At 38.0% G+C, this 17,983-nt stretch overlaps 1 non-coding gene across 1 annotated transcript; it reads left to right on the top strand.

Annotated features, from left to right (window-relative positions):
• The first annotated feature begins 15,526 nt into the window (after positions 1-15,526).
• Mir124 (microRNA mir-124) lies at positions 15,527-15,627 on the top strand. The gene has a single exon (NR_037540.1). It is a non-coding gene; the product is annotated as a microRNA mir-124 (primary transcript).
• The last annotated feature ends 2,356 nt before the right edge of the window (positions 15,628-17,983 follow it).

The following is a 17,983-nucleotide window of genomic DNA, read 5'->3' as shown; positions in this document are numbered from 1 at the left end:
GAAATTAGCAACGGAAATAGTAAAATGCTCTTAGAGGGTGCAGCAGTAGTGTGACATTCCTCTGGTCTGATCGCGTGATATGGGCTGCGAGAGTGTGAATCCATATGAGGCCATACCAAGTAAATTCTTAGTTTGATTTCTTCGTGTTCAGGAAATGGGACTATGATGGTTTGGTGAATCGAGCGCCGATTAATTTTCCGAGTTACGCAAATGTGTACGTGATTATTTCTCCTTATTGGGAAGGATATATTTTAATTTTGACAATTATTAAATTGATTATCGCACACTTATAATATACACCTAATCCATTAAGTGAAACGTGTATGCGCTCTTGACGTTTGACCTTGAAGTTAGTAAAAAAAATATTGGAATTCGTTAGACCAGATAAGCAATCGATTTCTGAACGCGCCACTGTGTTTTAAAATGTGCCCTCTGTTCGTATGCTGTATATGCCTAAGTCGGTGTAATTAGAATAGAAAGCTCGACTGAACGCCACATAATAACGACAAAGACAGTAACAGTTACCGAGATTCAATGACCTTGTGATGGAAACCGTGAATGGAGATTAAATTACCGAAATTGTATATATATTATTTGTTCCGATTCTCGGCGTTTTACGACAATAACAAATGACGATTTTTTTCATTCACCTCTTTATGTTATTAAGGAAATGTGAAAATAGACGGCATTCTCCCGATGCTCGAGAAAATGCATTAACAATGGAAGTGTACAACTAAATAAAATACATTAAAGCATTAAATTGAATTTGAATAGTTAGAGAAGTCGGATTTTTATTTTATTTTTATAATTTTCACCCGAGAAAATATATGTGAATCGCAATGATTAAAGAGTGGTCGTCGCGCCGCGTCCTTTTCGATACTGTACCACCGCAACAACTGGGTAAGGAAAAACGTCCTTCCAGAATCATCGTAACAAAACGTGAACATTTGTCAGCGTAAATCGGTCCTAGCAGAACGCTTTTACATTCTCAGGAATTCGCTTCTTCAGTCACGTGACGTTCGCGGTAATCAAACTGCGTGTCATTATTCAAAATCAAAACAAAGACGAGAAAATTGGAAACGAAAGCGAAACGTAGTACTAGAGAGGCCCCGCACGTGACGGAAACCCCCGTGTGACAGGAACGGCCTCTTGTCGTTTTGAACACAGATGTCTTACGCATCCATTTATTCGTGACGAACAAAATGCACAACAAATTGTATTAAGCCTTCAAAGAACGTTGATAGATTTTTTTATAGAAACGTCCCTGATTGGGAGCTCACTTATTCAACAATATTTTAAAAAACATCAGCCCTTCCAGAAAATTAATTTCTTCGTTTTTCCTCTATTGTTCTGAATCACGTGGTAAACCCCCTAGCTACAGGGTAACGAGGTAAATATGTGACATATTTGTTAGACTTAGGGGGCTCTATCGTTCTCATTAAACATGCCAGACACGTTGATTCTGGCGAAACACAAAGACATTTTCCACTTAAAAACGCCAAATGATTTTTTCACACAAAAGAATAGAAGAACGGGAAAATGACAGCCCTGACACTTGTCCCAGACTTCATTGCCGTGAATTGCGCAAATTTACACATTTTTCTATTTCTTTTTTTTTTTTTAATATTTTTTATCGATAAAATCGAGCTACCATTCTGAATATGACAGCCATCTCAGAGCGATAACAAAAGGCGGGAACACATATTCAAAACGTTAACCCTAACATATTAATCAGAATCATTGTGAGCTTAGGAACGTAGACAAATCTGTACCCTTCTAAGGTGACGAGGGCTCAATGTAGCTACCTTTCCACCAAGTTGCTTAATATGCACGTGACCTCCGCTTTCAGCTGGCGCCCCAGCGAGCAATAAATCGAGAGCATTCATTAGTGCTACGATATTAGCAGTACGCCAGTCTAATTTTGCCTCTAATATATTTTATAAGGAGTACAGCTCCACCGCACCTGATCCATCCTAATTGAATTGCCAAGCAGCATACAGCGTTTGCTATGTGGCGCAAAGCACCATGGGAAAGTGATCGACACGGCAACGAGATGCGGAGCCCTGAAGGCGATCAGTTTCATAGTTGGTGAGAGCGCCGAGGAGAGCTGTGCGCGCACCTCGCTCGCGGATGCCTCGTCGTTCGTTATGGTGTACTTGACCGTCAACTCCAAAACCCACGTGGCCGCAATGCATGACCAATACGACTAGAAGGTAAGTCTCTATATTTACCTAATTTCAGCTATTATTTATATATATATATATATATATGTATGTGTGTACATTTGATCGAAACACGTTTAATTGTAGGCACGAGAAGGCATGTATTTGTACATATCGCATTTTTGGTGATGACGTACTGAAACGCGGAAGGCCTGACGACAAACAACCCCGTCGGCAACGCCGCAATTCCTAGTGACGACAGACTGTTATTTCGTTTAGAGAGCTAGGACACTCGGCATAACAACATAACCATAGTATTTTATTTTATTAGGAAGTAAACCATGGTAATATCTGAAATTTGACAGCGGAGTAACGCCTAAATTCCACCGTTTCGTGTGACCTCTATTCGAATACAGCTCCCCATTGTTACGATTTAGTCGATATTTAACATATTCACGTTTCTCTTTGTGCGGTGATACAAAAACAACCGGTCTGTGCGGCGTTCAATGATTTAATACGGACCCGTGAAGCTAATATATTTTGATTACATCGGCCTTATTTAATAAAATATTTTGATTAAACAGTCACTACAGCGACGGTGTATTTCTCCCTCAATTTCCTTCGGAAAATCCAACAGGGGTGATTTATTCGCACATCGTAATCGAACGCCTCGGCGGTTTCATTCGGTCCGGTTTCCCGTACAATACGTTCGTAAACATAATTCAGCGCCATTATAATGACACGCTCATTATAGTGCACATTAATATCAAAGTAGCAGCGTTCGCTCTAAAACGGTGACAGACGGGCGACAAATACACTAACCAATGTCAAATGCTTCTCACACTGGCAGCACAGCGTGGCCTTAGCAGAACAAAACCCCTTTCAAGTTGAGCTGGTTTTCATCAAGTCAATAATTTTTCGTGATAAAATTTAAATGTATTTATTTGCTTCTATGTGAATCGACCATCTATCTGCTCCTCGCCAAGACGACATTCCCGTGCTCTGTCTTGGTATTGTGTTATTTTGTAGTAGGGGGACACTTACAATAGAAAATTGCAACATAGTATTATATCCAAGCACTCCACATTACGCAGCATTGTACTGGTTAATTGAAATGACTTCGTATAGTTGCTAAATTATGCTAATTCATAATGCTCTTATGTCATCGTTCACCGGTGCGTTCAATTCGACTCGGGATGCCATTGCCCGAAACACGGTAGTCGATTTTTTCATTCACTACAAGGCAATGTCGCCTAGTTTCGCTCGGCAAACAACACCAGTAATTGCGTTTGACAGTGACGTATTGTAACATCCATGTTTCGGTACACAATATATATGTATATTCTCCAGCTGAGATAAATGAAATGAACATGAATTTATTCGTATCGAGTCGGAAGTGCGTCAACCAGGTGTCGTACTGGGACAGTTTTGCACTTATTTAAATAATTTACCGATTAGCATTTTCCGCCATTCATCCGACTCGAACACGCGGCGAGGTTGTGCGCAGATTTGCATTTACGTTTTTAAATAATTGATACATCTCCATGTCGCTGTACATCATGAAAAGACGGCGCATGCGCACAGCCGAGTACATTATTTATAATGTGCTATACACCGCCGCATAAAAGATACGCTTAATGGAAAAAATAAAACAGATATAGTCAATGCTGGTCTCAGAGTATCCCTCTCTTTTTGCGATACTTAATTTTTACGAGAGGTTCTGAAAGAGCAGAAGAACAACGAGTATGGAAACGAAAATGACATTTGCGACGAACGCTAGATTGAACAAAGAGCTCTGAGTCGTGGTGCGCGCGCATCTGTATTGAAATGCAGACACTGTGAATAAGAGAAACAAATTTGTTTTTATTAACGTCAAAAATATTGCAATGTTTTTTCGCTACGACCAGTAAAAAAAATCACTGATCCGTACCAATTAATTTGAGAAATAACGGTTTCACTGCGATATTCCGTTATAATTTGCATGTAAATGGGAATCGGTAACCGACATTCCATTCATGAGGATTGCAATTGACACATTTAAATTATGTCATGTGCTGGTGGGTCGAATAACATAAGAGTTTGAAAGGAAAGCAAACATTCTATAAGTGAAACGCCGGGGAAGTGTATTATTTAATGTATGAGCTGCCGTAATTACATCTTGATGGTCTAGTAATCAGATATTAATTATTTTGTTCCAACGTCAAATAGTGACTGTTTTCGTGATTTTGACAATAGGTGTCCATTTTGTTTTTGTTTTATATTTGCAACCGACAATAATTTATATTTTTTTTTTCAGAATTAAAAAAAAAATTATGTTCTATACTCATGACGTTGTATTCAAGTTATTAAAAGATTAGACACGATCTGACAAATTGTATTCAATTAAATATTTCCGTCCCTGATTAAAGTGGCACAGTCGGTAGTATTTATCGCGATAAAATCTCGCGCGGACCGTGATTGACGCGGACGGTTTGGACTTGAAGAAGCCAACAACAAATTCGATGTTGGAGAGTTTATTGGTAGACATTTTTTTTCAACTCTTACATTATGATTGAGAATTCACAACTCATAAAATGTCACTGAGTATACTAAATGTTTCATAGCTATACATGTTTTATGTAAAATGGTATATCCACTCGTGGGCAATAATTTGAATTTGATAAAATAAAATGAATAATAGACCTGGGAAAGATTCGGGAGCTACAGCTGATATCGTGTACTGTCACCTTGAAATGAAAATCGTTGCCGATGGCCGATTATCAGAAAAGAACTACATTTTCTATTTTTAAACGCCATAATTCTTCCCGCCATAATTTTGGCGCCACGTTTTGTACATTTGTGTGTTCTTTTCTTGAATTCCATATCAACATAATTTTATGTTGCCTACAGGTCTTAGTGAAAGTTGATCAGTGCAAAAAAATTATGCGGGTTAAAAATTTGCGAATTGTGACATTGTGTCTGATTGGCTACCCAACGTTAACACTTAACAGACCAATCAGAAAGCTTGTTTGTTGACATCTTTTCTTTGTTTTGACGTATCAAATTCCGCCTTGTATATATGCTTCGACTTAACAGCAATTTTCGTGTAATTTCCCCACAATAATATTAAATGGCTAACCCAAGCACCGAAAAATGTCAATTTCGGCTGGAAAATGAGGTGTCAATATTGCATTCATCCATTGAACAGCTTAGTCCGTCATTATGACGCCACCGCACTCATCCGACTCCCTGTTCCGGGGCAATATTTACACATTTCTGCTTGTAATGGCGACAAAAAATACACATTAGTCAGCGAATCGTAACACTGATCGTCATTAAATTGTCGAAGCGGAAACATGAAATAGGGGAAATGATGCTTTTCGTCACTAACAAGCTATAAAACATATTATCCACGTCTAAAGTTACTGTAAATATTATAATTTCATAGATTTTGCGTAATTAGAGAAAGTGTCCCTTTTCTCGTGAAATATTCGCCCTTGTCTCGCGTGACCGCCGTGCAAAGTGTCACTTTCGAAATGCGCAGACAACCCGTTCTTCATCATCACTAATGACATTTTAGTCCACCAAAAATATTACCTATCTATGATAAAACATTTTGGTTCGCGAAAGTTCAAATCCCCTGTTGTCCCGACTTCGTACGAGGCGCACTACTCAAGTTTGTTTTTTGGTTCAGTAAGCGAAATCTCCAATATAACTGATAAGAGTCCAAAAAATGAGTCACCTTATTTTCACCTTGATCCGATGCATAACTCCTTATATGGTTAAATAGATCAACCGCTTACTAGATCTGTGACGTCATATAAAACTCGATTTGAATCCGTCGGACCCAAACAAATTGACAATTGTTTAATACAACGTAGATTTCCTTGCATATATTAGAGGCAAAGTGACCCCACGCAAACTAGAAAAGCTGGACAGGCGACACGAAGTCGTCTGCACTTGATAAAAGTAACAAAACATGCATGATGGATTAGAAAGCGAATAATAACCGTGCATAAACAGATTGGCATCTCCTCCCAGTGTTACCTCAGCGCCTCGCGCATATAATCTGCATATGGAATCAACCACTGTAGTCAAAGAGGTGATGGCTTATTCTGAGAAATCGGTTAAAAACACGTTTCAAGTAATGATAATGGTGAAAATAACGACGCCGTTTGAAACACAAGACACGATCGAATAATCAGGTCATACCAAGCCCTACATGTGAATTCTGGGCCAACAAGGAAAAAATAACTTGAAATAAATAAAAGCCCACTGAACGAAACTTGTTTTGGGGGTCGGTGACCTCCTGCCGTCTACCATGTCGCGTGCCCTGGAATAGAAACCAGAAAATGAACGAATGCATAACACCGAGAAATTTGGATAACAGAGCAGCAGAGCGTCCCATCCCCTTCCGAGGCTCGATTGATGGCCGATACAAGACCCGGCGTAAATGGGTAGACATGATATGTTGAGTGAATGAGTGAACTGATAAATGGTTATAGATCCACATTACAGAATCTCGGATAGCTACAAAATCGATAGGCACACCAACATTGGACTACTACTATGTCAGGATATAACTAGAAAGTAGTTGATTGAGACAGTGCTTGAACTAGTGCAAAGGATACAAATGTTGCTCCACATCTATGTAACACCTAACACGTGTTAGACATGGCATGCATGTCAAAATACGGATTTTCGTAATTGCAATTATAGTTTGTCTGAATTGAATTGAATTCAAAGCTTCCCTCCTAATATGTTCTATGCTGTTAGTTGTCTACTGATTCAGACCGAAATAAAAAGAACTTTCATTACTTCCGCATTTTAATACAGAAAATGTAAACAAATTGTGGGGTCATGTCAATTTTCTGAAGCGGCAAGAGTCAGAAATATCCTTTCCACGCGCGTCTCGTGAATCTGGAAACCGTTTAACCAATTAGAAACACTCTTACGAGACAGTGTTTGGAGCCGCGTCACTGATGCTGCGCAACGATTACCCAATCAGATACATTCTTTCAAGTTTGACGGGATCGCTACAACTGCGAATAATTACCCAATCAGTGACATTTTTTTCGAGCCGCGTCGCTTGAATCTCGAAAACGGTTTCATAATCCGGCACATTCTTTGAATTTTGCCCGAGTCGCTTCAACTATGGACCCGTGTTTACCCAATCATAGTAGACACTCTTGTATGCAGTGCAGTCTGAGTGGAAACCAAGGCGCAGCATGTGAACTTCAAAAAAAACATTGATTTGCATATTTAACGCACAGACTCGGAGGTACATGCGATTATATGTTGCCAAACAGGTAACATTCTAATACATATGGATTTATTGCTACATATTCAAGGACTGACCCCGTGATTTGTCTAGGGCGCATGCGTAAATTCTATGATGGATTGCTGGATGCACATTTCTATGCTTGCTCCTCTGACTAACTCTTATTACTATTTAATACACTATTCTGTTTGCGATTGTCCAATCAGATTAGTGTTATTAGCTTCTTGCCCGAGGCATCGTCTTTCTTTCAGTTCATTGTTTTCTTTGAATTGCAACTCAGTCACAATCTCCGCAACTCATTTTACATTGTAGCTCATTGTGTTACATTCTATTGCAAACATTGGGTCATCGCTACTTTCTCTTTTCCTCGCACCGGAAAACACGCGATGCAGAACTGTACAGCCCAGAATTATTTCGTGTCACGTGGGCATTACTGTTTTGGTACTGTTTGAAATGTCTGTGACGATTTATTGGATGCAAATACCGTTGAATAAATATACATATGCGAGGATGAAAACGACTGTATAGGCATCTGTTTACTGAACGTTGTTATCTTGAAAAACGATATGTATATTTACTTCAAAAAGCGCATTTTCTCAGGATCATTTAAGACTGTAAATCCATTTAACGTTGATTGTAACTAGTTTTGAGATGGACATGTAATTTCGACTAAGAATTATTTTTTTTATTTTGGCAAGGCTTGTTCTAAATAGTGTCAATTAATATTTATCCGTTTATTTTTCATTTTTTAGCGGTTCAATCGCGATTTCATGACCCGCGATGAGAAGCAATTTTACAAGAACATCCACGGCGAACCAAAACTGTTCAAACTTACTCTATATATTCACCCTGTGTGTCAGTGGGACATTGTTCATACTGTATAATTAGAAAATATTTACGTGGTTTTCAATTTCGGGAATTTCGCATCAAGTCCAAAAACGCGAAAATGTTCTATTTCATGTTGGAATGTAAAACACGGTAATCACAAATGACTTCAACGAAACATTAAGGTTGTGGGGGGGGGGTAAAGTAGGAGATTTAATATAAAAGCCCAAGGTAATGTTTTTGACAAGCCCCTTATCGAAGCGTCACTGCTTACTGAGAAGAGGGTGAATGATAGAAGATATTCACCTCACATTAGAATGAAACTCGGATAATCCTCTTCCATTTGTCACTGAAACAAAACCTATCTAATAACAGATTGTGTAACCAATCAATTGGAATAACACTAGTACAGATATAATAATAGCATCACTTTTGGGCTTTGTTATTTTTGTTGAGTGGAGTTCTACACACTTCAGTATTAAAGAGGAGAGCCATAGATACGTGCTCGCATCCCATTTTATTCTAATTACTCAATAATCGAACGATTGTAATTAAATCAATACCTCCACTTGGAATCTATCATCGTTTCAGGGAAATCCACATTGTGTCTTCGATATCATTATATTCTGAGTGGATTTTCCGTTTTGTTACGAGACTGTTAATGAGCATGCGCACTAAATGGATCATTAGGCATGCTTATTTGTCAGCGCCTCGTTCTGGTGGACCCTGAGCGAAAATACCTTGACCAGTGTGACATGGATCGTGTCTTGATTTTCAATTGTAACATTGAGGCCATGTATTAATAAATACCATTTAAGCGTAAGTTATTCGATTTGATTTCTAAGCGCATTGAACACCAGTTTCATATGTTAATTACATTGCCAAATTGCTAAAATTGTCTCGGAAATGGATGTATTTTATTAATTCAATTTAGTGCATTATAAAGTGGAGTTAATTTCTTTGTATGCGTGGAGTACGCGTTGACTACAACACATTATATATATATGTTTACATAAATCGGGGTTTCAATTCATAGTCAGTCATAATGTTTGAATTTCCTGTTTTCATGTTGTTTATATTCGCCAGTGCTCCAACGTTTTCCAAGCAAATTTGCAATATTTGAAACAATGATAAACCACTATCCGTTTAATTTATCAAGATAATAATGGCATTTGTGCGTCAATTTGAGCGAGATAAATCAGATGTCTCTCTATGCGTGGCTATTATTGACCGACCACGGAATAGACCTTTCTAATCTCGAATGCGTCACGGGAGGGGCATCGCGAGAATTCAGAAATAAATTACAGCAATACTACCCCGCAGACAAATATAGATCTGAAATAAGCTTTTCCGCCCTTTTCCAACACTATATTAATTATTATGACGTAATGGCTGATTTAGTGAGATTGGTACCATCGACAAATAAACCTATTTTTGTTTTTGAAAAACATACTGTCGGATATATTTTACTTGTCACAATGTTGTCTCGCACGGTACCTAATTTAGCTGTATTTTCGCTAATTCGAGATGTAGCTAATTAAAAAATATATTCTCACAATGTGATTGTTGACACTACACTATAATTCGTACCTTGGGCCCAATTCGCATATATAATTTCAAATCGTTTTTTTTTTTTTTTACAAGAGTTTCGAATCTCACGTGATTATGAAGTATTGTGGGTAATCGTTGCGCATCCGTCCCGCGGGATTACGATGTATTTTGGGTAATCGACGCGTATCTGTCTTGCGGGATTCTCATGTATTTTTTGTTTGTTTAATCGCTGTACGTCTCGTTTAATCAGGATATATTATTGGAGACACAGAGCCTGCTTAGCCAGTCTATCAGAGTATATTGTTCGGCAAATCAGAAAGATGTATCCAAACAATGCGATTGTTGGTTACTTCATTACTCGCACACAATCGTTGCCATTCTCCATTCTCATCACCTCCGCTCGCTAAGACATTGGAAATTAAACAACCCCATCCATCATAACCTCCTGTCAGATCGGCTGATGAAACAGGAAGTGTCGCTAACTCCCTCGGAGCCTACCTAGTAGAGTAGCCTCACCGTGGCAACAAAACAACAGGGAACAACAACTGGACCTACTGGATTATTAAAGCCAGTAATTCAACCATCTATAAATGCGCGTTTTCATCCGATATCTATCAAAAACAATCCAACAAAACAGAATCAGCGCTGACAGTAATGTACAACGCAGATCCCGGGGGATTTTTTTTAACGTCGTTTGAGTAAAAGTAAATCTATCTTGCCTGACTCGACTATCAAAGGAGATTACGTCACTTGCTATGCGCTGGGATCATCCAATATATCAACCGTTTTCTCAACTAAACGCGATCTGCATGCAAGTGTGTCTGTTATTAAATCTCGGTGGTTTACCTCAATGCGTGACATAAAGTATCATGAACAGTAACATTTTTTTCCTTTAATTTGACATGTGCAAAGTGTAAATACTGACATTCGTGCATTTTGATACAGAAATCATCTTCTATGTTCGGCCATCTTGCTATCACAATGGCGTTATGACAATTCAATTCGCAATCACGGTGTCAACGAGACCAAGCCCAAACACAAAGAGAGGACACCTGCGGACCTTAGTTAAAACTCCTCAAAGTCTCATACATTAGTAAATAGATTTCGACAAGTAGATTTGGCATTTGACACACTCACCGAGGGTAGGGGGTCAATTCTTTCTTGGTGATTAAAGCGGGAGAGTCGTCACTTGCGCATGCGTCAGATGGCCATAGCGTGTCATTGTTTACAAACAAGCGTCTATCCATGACTGAGTCTTTGCGTTTTTAGCGTGTGTTGTTATCGTCGCCGGCTTGGGACTCAATTCCCGCGCGTGCGCAGGTGACGACCCCCACGCTTTAATCGCAGTCCGGGTAGGAGTTGAACTCGAGCCTAATGATCATGAATCCGACGCAACAACAACCACTAGTACGCCATCTCCCACTATGCTTCTCGTCCATAAACCGAGACCCCTTTCAACGTTGCAATTGTTTGTTTTTTTCAAAATTAAACGGAGAAATGATAGGAAAAATACCCTGAAATGTGCTATAAGTTGCAATAAATAAATAAATAAATAAATAAATAAATAAATAAATAAATAAATAAAAATTTACGTCAATCATTTCGAGGCGAATTCAAAGTTTGCGCCACTGAGCATGTTACTGTACGCATATGCAATGCATTATGGGAAATAAACTTCACAACGTATATATTGGTTTTAAACAGAAACTCACTATTTATCAATATATGAAATACCTTCACATGCCATCGGGCAAAATTAACAGATACGAAGAAATAGAAATAATGTCACCCTAGAAACCAGAGCGAAAACGCGAATTTTCTAAGACATTTTGGAAGATCATATTTCCTTTATTTTCATTTCCGGTATCTTCATAACTTGAGCTCATTGTGGCCAAGACAAACCTGAATCAATGTGAATCGCATGCACACTTGGTGTATAACTGTATCGGTATTCAAGTCAAATGTCAGAAAAGGTCTGACTTGGTGTGGTAAATGAAAAACGAAATTTATTATTTATGTAATTGCATCTTTATTTTACAGAAACGCAGAAATAATTAAACAAGTATATGAAATAAAATAATAAATTAATGACGTCAAAGTGCCAGATTTACACATTCACGGAATAATGATATTTTTAATAATTATTTGCCTCGGAACACAGACACGTCGGTCAGAAGAAGCCAGCATTGCTATGCATAGAACATACTCCAGATTTTTGTTTATGGAATCCCCAAACGGCCGTTGAATCAGTATGATTCAAATAATGATGTTTCAAGTGAAATTCATGATTTTTTTATGATATGTCAGCGTGGAGAGGTACATTTCCTTGACTTCGTTAATTTGATTGGTGGTCTGTGTAGCATCTATCTGCATCAATATTATGAAAAACGCTGTTGAACGAGGCTCGTCGTCCTCATTCACAGGTGATATCTAGTGCGTTACAAAACCGATCACGTTATGACGTACGTGTGCCATATATCAACTAGATCTATGCTTATCAAGATTTGTAGCCAACACCTCATACACGAACGTCAAAAAAAGAAAGAAATTTTAATAATCCACTACATAAATGTCATCCTTTATTCTGAACCAGTGTCGTGATTCAAATTGGCCTCGTTCCAAGGACGTCAAAGAACATCACATTATGCATTGATTTAAATTCCAGGCATGAACATGGATTTAATGGATAGTGCAAAAATATCGTTCATTTCGTCTCCATTACACCCTCGTTCGCCTCTTCGTCCCGCTGCACAAACTCGCCAAATTATTAAAATATATAAAGAATATTTTTCGCTATTAATACGAAACGTTGATTATTAACCACCCCATCCCAAATAATGGACATTTTTTAGACCATGCTTGACTCCATTCGATAAATTTGAATTCAGAATCAGTAGTGACCCCAGGTGGGCCAGGGCTTACACTTGCTACACAACATTAAATGCTAATTCCCCCGAACGACTGCATGCCAATATGCAAACCACCAATCGACTAACGGTAGGCTGAGTCATCGGCTATAGCGGTGTTGTCAATAGTAAAAACACGGAGAAAAAGAAATCCCACTCGATAAATAACCAGTCGGAGCGGGAGAAATTCAAAATTTCGACAAGCGGGTATAGAAGGCGGAAATCTAAATTAACGCTATCGTTATGAAACCACGTATGTACTTAAAAACTATAGTTACTCGTCTCTATTGCATTTATTGGTAATATAACATCTGCTACTAAAAATAATAAAATACGCCAAGCGAATAATCAAAATAGTCTTTAAAAACATTTATTACCCAAAGTATTATCCATGATACATTCTCGCAAAACCCTCAGTACGTAAACATATTTTAAAATGACTTCAGTTGAAATGTATCTTATTTTGACGTATTAATTAATATTTTATATATTTATTTTGCGATATTGTTGATTCATTCCGTCGTCTGCTTCGAAAACGAGGCAAGATCCATAGCCGAAAAATCTCGATATATATATATATAACTGCGCGGACCGTGTCGTAATAATCCATTTTCAGGGTTTAAGTACGCTTTTCTTTTCACTTGCATGGCCCCAGCAATTACTCTGAGTTGAACGTAAAACCAGTCAAGCGGAAAATGCCGTGTAGCAATCACATTCCGACATTTTACGGTTGCGCACAACAGACCCGTGTTACTGTGCGCATCCATAAATTTTACAACACACTGATAGAATACAAAAAAAGGTTGAGCATTCATCGCCTCCAAAACAAAAAAAATCTAAGCTTTTTTTTATTAGCCTATGATTACGAATGAAGTAGGAAAATAAATGTTGTTGATGGAACTACTAAATACAAATAGTATCGGTTTGGTGTTCAAACAGAGTAAATAGTCTTCATACTCAATCACATATTGGCAGGTTATAACTCAACATTGCCCGCGGCCTTCCAGTAAGCGTCCAGTGTCCCGAATGAGCGCAGAATTAGACATTCCGCGCAACTGCGTTGGGACGATAATATTCCGTTTCAATAATTGATATATGAAACTGTGTTTGTATCCTCTATTCCGCGCGTGAGGGATAATATTTGTATTTACTGAAATCACACACTTCGGTAATAATTGGTGTTAATTTTAAAAAAAAATGATTCATTCCTATTTCCTGTGTTCTCGGCGTTGTTTTCATATTATTCGAGAGAATGATCTCAATTTCGGAATTTAAAAGTCAGAATTATAAATTATTTTAAAATATTCGATAAAATACTTGACTTATACAGTAAACAAAAAAAATCAGTGAAAATGGCCAGATATACGAAAACCAATATTCTTCTTCACAGTTGACGCTGTATAATTTACTGGCATTCACGGCAAATTGAGTGACAGTCGCAGTCCCCAAGGGATTCGGCTGTTCAGTTTTTGCAATCGATTGCGAACACACCATTGCCGTTCCAAGCATTCATTAACGATATATTCTATAGAATTATGCGCAAGTATGCTAACAAGTCCACATATTGATGAACACAGGGCACTATCTTATGTAGTCACACACCTGCCCCATCAACGACGAGGCGGAGTAACGGGGAAATCGGACATCTTTTCATGGAGGATACCTCACTAATAGGCACGCGTATATGTCTTTTGTACTACACACACGCAACCCGTAACACCTTGCCAATATCGGACTGTACACACATTTGGTTTTCTTTTTAAAACGTTTCCTTTTATTTATCATCACATGGGCGATTTTTTTACTAATTTGAGTTTGAGTATATGTTCTTTTGCCCTTTTTTTTACCATGTGTTTGTTTGGCAGATTGAAACCATTGTGTAAGAATTTACTAAGATATATACTAGTATAAGTACACTGCTTCTCCTAGCGATATGACTGTTAATAACGCCATTAAAACCCAACGAGCGTACATCGTTGTCAGCAGACACCCAGCCGCATCCTAATTTTCAAATGCATCTGGGAAGTTCCCTAGGGACTCCGATTTGAATGCATTAAAGGTCAGGCTAGTTTGAAGTTAACATCAGATCATTTGTGAGTGCATAAAACAAGGCTGGGAACGCCTTGTCCATTTTAATCAGGTAAGCGATGGGGACCACGGGGGTTGGTTCTCAGTTGCCGGTGAGCTGGCCGTGTGTGAAGAGGTGCTAGTAGCGACTATTGGGTACGCGGAAACCAGTACACACCCACCCTATCGTCAGGTTATCTCTTTGTGGATTTCATGCCAACGAATTGTGCGTTGCAACACATTTTTACTCACTAGCTTGCGACTGTGCAATCAAACGACCCACTGAAGCCTCGCATTCTGATCCAAACGTCCAGTATTATCCCTAAGCTGTAACGTGTCTAGTTATTGCGTTTCTCTGAACAGGACAGAAAGAATGTAAACGCACTTGTCCGAGGACAAGGCGCCGGTAAGAACACGGCGGAGAAGAATTTTGGATTTCTCGGAAACCGTTGAGGAGACATAAGAGCCGTTTCCACCTGGGTAAGTGGGTGAAATCTTGTAACACCTTCATCATGAGACGATTTATTGCCCACCTTTAATAAGGCACGTACACACCCTGAATTACAGCACATACTGGAGAAATATATAAAATCGATTACAGTTGATCGCAAAAACCATGAGATTCGTTTTTTTTTCTCAAAAGACCACTCGATGCCTGGAACTGTTGTTTGCGTTCTTGATCGCCTGGTTAGGAAAACGCTCATCACCTGAGCGCTTTTCATCAACATCAGAAAAAAAATGGCTTCGGAAGGGTTGGATGGTTATGTCCTGTTCTAAGTGTTCACAGCGGTCCTTGATGTTCCACACAACGCAATTAAGGCACGCGGTGAATGCCAAGAACAAAGATATATAAAATCATCGTTTTTCACAGACTGTTTATTGACGGATGAAAGGTCGGTATACATGGGTGGCAGCGGCGCGATTACCCTGGCGGTGTTCACGATATTTTCCCAGTACTATTGCATTACATTGTAATACGTTCTTTAATACCGTCCAGGAACGTAGACATAGATTCATCATCCAATATTACTTCTTACATTGCGACATAAAAAGTTATTGTTTTGTATGTATACACGCGTGTGTATTTGATATTATAAATCTAAGATATATTTGTGTTGAAAAAATAAGAGATTGAATTGCTGCAGTCGTCGGGATGATTACTTTGGCGCCGACAATAATTAATTGACTGCATATTTTTGTTCGCAGCACGTAAACGGAATGAATGATTTATTTATTTTAGAATGTGAGTTACATAAATGTTGTCACATTTAATGTTACATTTCAAAACTGTACAGTCAGAGGCAACAATGTGAATTTGTCCACAATTGTCGCGCATCATCTGTCCAAACATCATATGTCCGCCTAATAACATGACATTTGTTTCTAAATTACACCTCTCCAGACCCATAAACGAACAATCCGTTTCAGAGTCTAAATAACTGTTTTTATTTTTTTTATTTTTCGTGTCTTGCTGTATTTCTTTGGTGACAGGTGGTGAAAGATTGAAACCGTAAATTCCGTAGCGAGAAATAAACACGGTTAAAAATTACAGCTGTAAATTGTGAGAATAAACTTTTTGGTTTTATTTAGTGACATTATACAGGAAAATTGTATTTTACATTCTCATTAGCGTGTAAGTATTCGGTGATTTATTTAAAATTATTTTATATTTTATTTGATTGAACTTCATCTGGTCACGCTATATACGAAGACGTACCACCTGGTTTGACATTGCAAATCATGCAAGTAATGACACTAAATCTGAATATACCAATAATTCGTATTAAAATTGTCTTTTCAGCATATTATAAACAATTATTTCATAATTCTTGAACTCCTCGTGGCCGAGTTATGACCGTCAGTGGGATTCGTGGTTACGTTATTGTTTTGTCCGTGAGACTGTTTTTTTATCCCTCAAATATTATGCTTAAACAGATTAGTTGAACATAGGTTGCAATGACAGGGGCAGAAACAAGTCTCGGACTTTCTCACTTTCAACGAGATCTTATTTGTGTCTGTCTACGTTGCGTAGTATTGAACTTATTTATTTAAAAGTTAGATTTGAAATATGCAATATTAAAAAAATAATCATCGCTTCTTGCATTTTTTTGAGATGCATAACTCGTTGGCCGTGTGTATCATAAAAGAGCCTCGAACAAGGCTGAATGGAATAAAAAGAAAAAAAAAACATTGTGCACCAGGAACCCAAAAACCCATAAGTACAAGGACAAAGCAATTTTTGTTTTGTTGTATAAATGCAGGTGTCAATATTAAAAACGCACATTCCATGCTCTAGTAAAAAAAAAAATTACGTCTTCTGGATAAAATTACAGAATACACTGTAAATTTACAGTCTCGGTGGACACTGTCACTGAGTTCCAATGGAGATTATTTGTACATGCACGTTGTATCAGAAAGTGTTTCATTAGAGACACAGATGAATTTATCTTTAACAAAACCGTAACGATGCATTGACGGAACGATAAGATGACCTTTTCTTAAAATTAGTAATTCTGGAGCAGAAACTCCATTATTGGATTGATTGCTAAGGCGATTGATTGCTATTAACATGATGTCATCCATCTTGTGGTATTCATAAAATCATAGAAAATCATATTAAGCCATTAACCATTCCTTGTTTGCTTCCAGAGCAGACAAAGGCCACTTCATGTGTAGATTTCGCTACCAATAAATATCTCATTAGCGTTACATTCATCCATTCTCCACATGTGTGTATCCCGTGCACATTCCTCAAACATTGTGATTTTTCCTGAGGAAAATGGGATTACATTTGTATGCGCTGTTCACATCTATACGCATCTATGTGGAATTGCGATTTTTTTTTATTATTATTCAGATTTGCCTTCAGATTTAAAATTCATCATTTTACAACCATCTCAATATGAATTTGGTTTTTGGTTAGATATATTTAAAAAAAATACACCCCTGACAATAATTTATAAATTGGGTTTGATTTGCTTTTGAACTGTTCTTAATATTTCATCGGAATCTAATATTCCAGTCTTCTTTCAGAGTATCAGGGCTATATAAGCTTAAATATATTATGATTTTCCCCCTTGTGTACGTCAGTCTCCTTTCTCATGGTATATATATATATATTGTCAGTAATGGCAGACACAGTGAGTGGCAGCACCGTGCATGCAGCCATGTCTATATCATCATTGTCTTGTACGTGCTTTTTCAGCTGCGCC

Source organism: Saccoglossus kowalevskii, chromosome 18 (genome assembly GCF_978046115.1).
Source record: "Saccoglossus kowalevskii chromosome 18, keSacKowa6.1, whole genome shotgun sequence".
In the NCBI taxonomy this organism is placed as follows: Eukaryota; Metazoa; Hemichordata; class Enteropneusta; family Harrimaniidae; genus Saccoglossus; species Saccoglossus kowalevskii.
The sequence above is the reverse complement of the archived record's forward strand: the minus strand, read 5'-3'. Positions and strand labels throughout refer to the sequence as shown.